General features: G+C 45.6%; 1 protein-coding gene across 1 annotated transcript in view; it reads right to left on the bottom strand.

Moving 5' to 3' along the window:
* LOC117968466 (cell adhesion molecule DSCAML1-like) overlaps window positions 1-7973 on the bottom strand; it is a 99677-nt gene that overhangs the window by 37609 nt on the left and 54095 nt on the right. The window lies entirely within an intron of this gene.

Genomic DNA, 7973 nt, shown 5'->3' with positions numbered 1-7973 from the left:
AAATCTACATCACTGGCCTTGTCTCTGTACACTGTGCTTGTATATTGTGAGCGCTGGCTCTGTCTCTGTACACTGTGCTTGTATATTGTTAGCTCTGTCTGTCTCTGTACACTGTGCTTGTATATTGTGAGCGCTGGCTCTGTCTCTGTACACTGTGCTTGTATATTGTTAGCTCTGTCTGTCTCTGTACACTGTGCTTGTATATTGTGAGCGCTGGCTCTGTCTCTGTACACTGTGCTTGTGTATTGTGAGCGCTGGCTCTGTCTCTGTACACTGTGCTTGTATATTGTGAGCGCTGGCTCTGTCTCTGTACACTGTGCTTGTATATTGTTAGCTCTGTCTGTCTCTGTACACTGTGCTTGTATATTGTGAGCGCTGGCTCTGTCTCTGTACACTGTGCTTGTGTATTGTGAGCGCTGGCTCTGTCTCTGTACACTGTGCTTGTATATTGTGAGCGCTGGCTCTGTCTCTGTACACTGTGCTTGTATATTGTGAGCGCTGTCTGTCTCTGTACACTGTGCTTGTATATTGTGAGCGCTGGCTCTGTCTCTGTACACTGTGCTTGTGTATTGTGAGCGCTGGCTCTGTCTCTGTACACTGTGCTTGTATATTGTGAGCGCTGTCTGTCTCTGTACACTGTGCTTGTATATTGTTAGCTCTGTCTGTCTCTGTACACTGTGCTTGTATATTGTGAGCGCTGGCTCTGTCTCTGTACACTGTGCTTGTGTATTGTGAGCGCTGGCTCTGTCTCTGTACACTGTGCTTGTATATTGTGAGCGCTGTCTGTCTCTGTACACTGTGCTTGTATATTGTGAGCGCTGGCTCTGTCTCTGTACACTGTGCTTGTATATTGTGAGCGCTGTCTGTCTCTGTACACTGTGCTTGTATATTGTGAGTGCTGTCTGTCTCTGTACACTGTGCTTGTATATTGTTAGCTCTGTCTGTCTCTGTACACTGTGCTTGTATATTGTTAGCTCTGTCTGTCTCTGTACACTGTGCTTGTATATTGTGAGCGCTGTCTGTCTCTGTACACTGTGCTTGTATATTGTTAGCTCTGTCTGTCTCTGTACACTGTGCTTGTATATTGTTAGCTCTGTCTGTCTCTGTACACTGTGCTTGTATATTGTTAGCTCTGTCTGTCTCTGTACACTGTGCTTGTATATTGTGAGCGCTGGCTCTGTCTCTGTACACTGTGCTTGTGTATTGTGAGCGCTGGCTCTGTCTCTGTACACTGTGCTTGTATATTGTTAGCGCTGTCTGTCTCTGTACACTGTGCTTGTATATTGTTAGCTCTGTCTGTCTCTGTACACTGTGCTTGTATATTGTGAGTGCTGTCTGTCTCTGTACACTGTGCTTGTATATTGTTAGCGCTGTCTGTCTCTGTACACTGTGCTTGTATATTGTTAGCGCTGTCTGTCTCTGTACACTGTGCTTGTATATTGTGAGCGCTGGCTCTGTCTCTGTACACTGTGCTTGTATATTGTGAGCGCTGGCTCTGTCTCTGTACACTGTGCTTGTATATTGTGAGCGCTGTCTGTCTCTGTACACTGTGCTTGTATATTGTTAGCTCTGTCTGTCTCTGTACACTGTGCTTGTATATTGTGAGCGCTGGCTCTGTCTCTGTACACTGTGCTTGTGTATTGTGAGCGCTGGCTCTGTCTCTGTACACTGTGCTTGTATATTGTGAGCGCTGGCTCTGTCTCTGTACACTGTGCTTGTATATTGTTAGCTCTGTCTGTCTCTGTACACTGTGCTTGTATATTGTGAGCGCTGGCTCTGTCTCTGTACACTGTGCTTGTGTATTGTGAGCGCTGGCTCTGTCTCTGTACACTGTGCTTGTATATTGTGAGCGCTGGCTCTGTCTCTGTACACTGTGCTTGTATATTGTGAGCGCTGTCTGTCTCTGTACACTGTGCTTGTATATTGTGAGCGCTGGCTCTGTCTCTGTACACTGTGCTTGTGTATTGTGAGCGCTGGCTCTGTCTCTGTACACTGTGCTTGTATATTGTGAGCGCTGTCTGTCTCTGTACACTGTGCTTGTATATTGTTAGCTCTGTCTGTCTCTGTACACTGTGCTTGTATATTGTTAGCTCTGTCTGTCTCTGTACACTGTGCTTGTATATTGTTAGCTCTGTCTGTCTCTGTACACTGTGCTTGTATATTGTGAGCGCTGGCTCTGTCTCTGTACACTGTGCTTGTGTATTGTGAGCGCTGGCTCTGTCTCTGTACACTGTGCTTGTATATTGTTAGCGCTGTCTGTCTCTGTACACTGTGCTTGTATATTGTTAGCTCTGTCTGTCTCTGTACACTGTGCTTGTATATTGTGAGTGCTGTCTGTCTCTGTACACTGTGCTTGTATATTGTTAGCGCTGTCTGTCTCTGTACACTGTGCTTGTATATTGTTAGCGCTGTCTGTCTCTGTACACTGTGCTTGTATATTGTGAGCGCTGGCTCTGTCTCTGTACACTGTGCTTGTATATTGTGAGCGCTGGCTCTGTCTCTGTACACTGTGCTTGTATATTGTGAGCGCTGTCTGTCTCTGTACACTGTGCTTGTATATTGTTAGCTCTGTCTGTCTCTGTACACTGTGCTTGTATATTGTGAGCGCTGGCTCTGTCTCTGTACACTGTGCTTGTGTATTGTGAGCGCTGGCTCTGTCTCTGTACACTGTGCTTGTATATTGTTAGCGCTGTCTGTCTCTGTACACTGTGCTTGTATATTGTTAGCTCTGTCTGTCTCTGTACACTGTGCTTGTATATTGTGAGTGCTGTCTGTCTCTGTACACTGTGCTTGTATATTGTGAGTGCTGTCTGTCTCTGTACACTGTGCTTGTATATTGTGAGTGCTGTCTGTCTCTGTACACTGTGCTTGTATATTGTGAGTGCTGTCTGTCTCTGTACACTGTGCTTGTGTATTGTGAGCGCTGGCTCTGTCTCTGTACACTGTGCTTGTATATTGTGAGTGCTGTCTGTCTCTGTACACTGTGCTTGTATATTGTGAGTGCTGTCTGTCTCTGTACACTGTGCTTGTATATTGTGAGTGCTGTCTGTCTCTGTACACTGTGCTTGTATATTGTTAGCTCTGTCTGTCTCTGTACACTGTGCTTGTATATTGTTAGCGCTGTCTGTCTCTGTACACTGTGCTTGTATATTGTGAGTGCTGTCTGTCTCTGTACACTGTGCTTGTATATTGTGAGTGCTGTCTGTCTCTGTACACTGTGCTTGTATATTGTTAGCTCTGTCTGTCTCTGTACACTGTGCTTGTATATTGTGAGTGCTGTCTGTCTCTGTACACTGTGCTTGTATATTGTGAGTGCTGTCTGTCTCTGTACACTGTGCTTGTATATTGTTAGCTCTGTCTGTCTCTGTACACTGTGCTTGTGTATTGTGAGCGCTGTCTGTCTCTGTACACTGTGCTTGTATATTGTGAGCGCTGGCTCTGTCTCTGTACACTGTGCTTGTATATTGTGAGCGCTGGCTCTGTCTCTGTACACTGTGCTTGTATATTGTGAGTGCTGTCTGTCTCTGTACACTGTGCTTGTATATTGTGAGCGCTGGCTCTGTCTCTGTACACTGTGCTTGTGTATTGTGAGTGCTGTCTGTCTCTGTACACTGTGCTTGTATATTGTGAGCGCTGGCTCTGTCTCTGTACACTGTGCTTGTATATTGTTAGCGCTGGCTCTGTCTCTGTACACTGTGCTTGTATATTGTGAGTGCTGTCTGTCTCTGTACACTGTGCTTGTATATTGTTAGCGCTGGCTCTGTCTCTGTACACTGTGCTTGTATATTGTTAGCTCTGTCTGTCTCTGTACACTGTGCTTGTATATTGTGAGCGCTGGCTCTGTCTCTGTACACTGTGCTTGTATATTGTGAGTGCTGTCTGTCTCTGTACACTGTGCTTGTATATTGTGAGTGCTGTCTGTCTCTGTACACTGTGCTTGTATATTGTTAGCTCTGTCTGTCTCTGTACACTGTGCTTGTATATTGTGAGTGCTGTCTGTCTCTGTACACTGTGCTTGTATATTGTGAGTGCTGTCTGTCTCTGTACACTGTGCTTGTATATTGTTAGCTCTGTCTGTCTCTGTACACTGTGCTTGTGTATTGTGAGCGCTGTCTGTCTCTGTACACTGTGCTTGTATATTGTGAGCGCTGGCTCTGTCTCTGTACACTGTGCTTGTATATTGTGAGCGCTGGCTCTGTCTCTGTACACTGTGCTTGTATATTGTGAGTGCTGTCTGTCTCTGTACACTGTGCTTGTATATTGTGAGCGCTGGCTCTGTCTCTGTACACTGTGCTTGTGTATTGTGAGTGCTGTCTGTCTCTGTACACTGTGCTTGTATATTGTGAGCGCTGGCTCTGTCTCTGTACACTGTGCTTGTATATTGTTAGCGCTGGCTCTGTCTCTGTACACTGTGCTTGTATATTGTGAGTGCTGTCTGTCTCTGTACACTGTGCTTGTATATTGTGAGCGCTGTCTGTCTCTGTACACTGTGCTTGTATATTGTGACCGCTGTCTGTCTCTGTACACTGTGCTTGTATATTGTTAGCTCTGTCTGTCTCTGTACACTGTGCTTGTATATTGTGAGCGCTGGCTCTGTCTCTGTACACTGTGCTTGTGTATTGTGAGTGCTGTCTGTCTCTGTACACTGTGCTTGTATATTGTGAGCGCTGGCTCTGTCTCTGTACACTGTGCTTGTGTATTGTGAGTGCTGTCTGTCTCTGTACACTGTGCTTGTATATTGTGACCGCTGTCTGTCTCTGTACACTGTGCTTGTATATTGTTAGCTCTGTCTGTCTCTGTACACTGTGCTTGTATATTGTGAGCGCTGGCTCTGTCTCTGTACACTGTGCTTGTATATTGTGAGTGCTGTCTGTCTCTGTACACTGTGCTTGTATATTGTTAGCGCTGGCTCTGTCTCTGTACACTGTGCTTGTATATTGTGAGCGCTGGCTCTGTCTCTGTACACTGTGCTTGTATATTGTTAGCTCTGTCTGTCTCTGTACACTGTGCTTGTATATTGTGAGCGCTGGCTCTGTCTCTGTACACTGTGCTTGTATATTGTGAGCGCTGTCTGTCTCTGTACACTGTGCTTGTATATTGTTAGCGCTGGCTCTGTCTCTGTACACTGTGCTTGTATATTGTGAGCGCTGGCTCTGTCTCTGTACACTGTGCTTGTATATTGTGAGCGCTGGCTCTGTCTCTGTACACTGTGCTTGTATATTGTTAGCTCTGTCTGTCTCTGTACACTGTGCTTGTATATTGTGAGTGCTGTCTGTCTCTGTACACTGTGCTTGTATATTGTTAGCTCTGTCTGTCTCTGTACACTGTGCTTGTATATTGTGAGCGCTGTCTGTCTCTGTACACTGTGCTTGTATATTGTTAGCTCTGTCTGTCTCTGTACACTGTGCTTGTATATTGTTAGCTCTGTCTGTCTCTGTACACTGTGCTTGTATATTGTTAGCGCTGTCTGTCTCTGTACACTGTGCTTGTATATTGTTAGCGCTGTCTGTCTCTGTACACTGTGCTTGTATATTGTTAGCGCTGTCTGTCTCTGTACACTGTGCTTGTATATTGTGAGCGCTGGCTCTGTCTCTGTACACTGTGCTTGTATATTGTGAGCGCTGGCTCTGTCTCTGTACACTGTGCTTGTATATTGTGAGCGCTGGCTCTGTCTCTGTACACTGTGCTTGTATATTGTGAGCGCTGGCTCTGTCTCTGTACACTGTGCTTGTATATTGTTAGCTCTGTCTGTCTCTGTACACTGTGCTTGTATATTGTTAGCTCTGTCTGTCTCTGTACACTGTGCTTGTATATTGTGAGCACTGGCTCTGTCTCTGTACACTGTGCTTGTATATTGTGAGCGCTGGCTCTGTCTCTGTACACTGTGCTTGTATATTGTGAGTGCTGTCTGTCTCTGTACACTGTGCTTGTATATTGTGAGCGCTGTCTGTCTCTGTACACTGTGCTTGTATATTGTGAGCGCTGTCTGTCTCTATAGACTGTGCTTGTATATTGTTAGCGCTGTCTGTCTCTGTACACTGTGCTTGTATATTGTTAGCGCTGTCTGTCTCTGTACACTGTGCTTGTATATTGTTAGTGCTGTCTGTCTCTGTACACTGTGCTTGTATATTGTTAGCTTTGTCTGTCTCTGTACACTGTGCTTGTATATTGTTAGTGCTGTCTGTCTCTGTACACTGTGCTTGTATATTGTGAGCGCTGGCTCTGTCTCTGTACACTGTGCTTGTATATTGTGAGCGCTGGCTCTGTCTCTGTACACTGTGCTTGTGTATTGTGAGCGCTGGCTCTGTCTCTGTACACTGTGCTTGTATATTGTGAGCGCTGGCTCTGTCTCTGTACACTGTGCTTGTGTATTGTGAGCGCTGGCTCTGTCTCTGTACACTGTGCTTGTATATTGTGAGCGCTGGCTCTGTCTCTGTACACTGTGCTTGTATATTGTGAGCGCTGGCTCTGTCTCTGTACACTGTGCTTGTATATTGTGAGCGCTGGCTCTGTCTCTGTACACTGTGCTTGTATATTGTTAGCTCTGTCTGTCTCTGTACACTGTGCTTGTATATTGTTAGCTCTGTCTGTCTCTGTACACTGTGCTTGTATATTGTGAGCACTGGCTCTGTCTCTGTACACTGTGCTTGTATATTGTGAGCGCTGGCTCTGTCTCTGTACACTGTGCTTGTATATTGTGAGTGCTGTCTGTCTGTACACTGTGCTTGTATATTGTGAGCGCTGTCTGTCTCTGTACACTGTGCTTGTATATTGTGAGCGCTGTCTGTCTCTATAGACTGTGCTTGTATATTGTTAGCGCTGTCTGTCTCTGTACACTGTGCTTGTATATTGTTAGCGCTGTCTGTCTCTGTACACTGTGCTTGTATATTGTTAGTGCTGGCTCTGTCTCTGTACACTGTGCTTGTATATTGTGAGCGCTGTCTGTCTCTGTACACTGTGCTTGTATATTGTTAGCTCTGTCTGTCTCTGTACACTGTGCTTGTATATTGTGAGCGCTGTCTGTCTCTGTGCACTGTGCTTGTATATTGTTAGCGCTGTCTGTCTCTGTACACTGTGCTTGTATATTGTTAGCTCTGTCTGTCTCTGTACACTGTACTTGTATATTGTTAGCGCTGTCTGTCTCTGTACACTGTGCTTGTATATTGTGAGCGCTGTCTGTCTCTGTACACTGTGCTTGTATATTGTTAGCTCTGTCTGTCTCTGTACACTGTGCTTGTATATTGTTAGCTCTGTCTGTCTCTGTACACTGTGCTTGTATATTGTGAGCGCTGTCTGTCTCTGTACACTGTGCTTGTATATTGTGAGCGCTGGCTCTGTCTCTGTACACTGTGCTTGTATATTGTGACCGCTGTCTGTCTCTGTACACTGTGCTTGTATATTGTGAGCGCTGGCTCTGTCTCTGTACACTGTGCTTGTATATTGTGAGCGCTGGCTCTGTCTCTGTACACTGTGCTTGTGTATTGTGAGCGCTGGCTCTGTCTCTTTACACTGTGCTTGTATATTGTGAGCGCTGGCTCTGTCTCTGTACACTGTGCTTGTATATTGTTAGCGCTGTCTGTCTCTGTACACTGTGCTTGTATATTGTGAGCGCTGGCTCTGTCTCTGTACACTGTGCTTGTATATTGTGAGCGCTGGCTCTGTCTCTGTACACTGTGCTTGTATATTGTTAGCTCTGTCTGTCTCTGTACACTGTGCTTGTATATTGTGAGCGCTGGCTCTGTCTCTGTACACTGTGCTTGTATATTGTTAGCTCTGTCTGTCTCTGTACACTGTGCTTGTATATTGTGAGCGCTGGCTCTGTCGCTGTACACTGTGCTTGTATATTGTGAGCGCTGTCTCTGTCTCTGTACACTGTGCTTGTATATTGTGAGCGCTGGCTCTGTCTCTGTACACTGTGCTTGTGTATTGTGAGCGCTGGCTCTGTCTCTGTACACTGTGCTTGTATATTGTTA

The sequence above is a fragment of the Acipenser ruthenus genome, chromosome 39 (genome assembly GCF_902713425.1).
Source record: "Acipenser ruthenus chromosome 39, fAciRut3.2 maternal haplotype, whole genome shotgun sequence".
In the NCBI taxonomy this organism is placed as follows: Eukaryota; Metazoa; Chordata; class Actinopteri; order Acipenseriformes; family Acipenseridae; genus Acipenser; species Acipenser ruthenus.
Note: the sequence above shows the minus strand (reverse complement) of the source record. Positions and strands in the feature narration are given on the sequence as shown.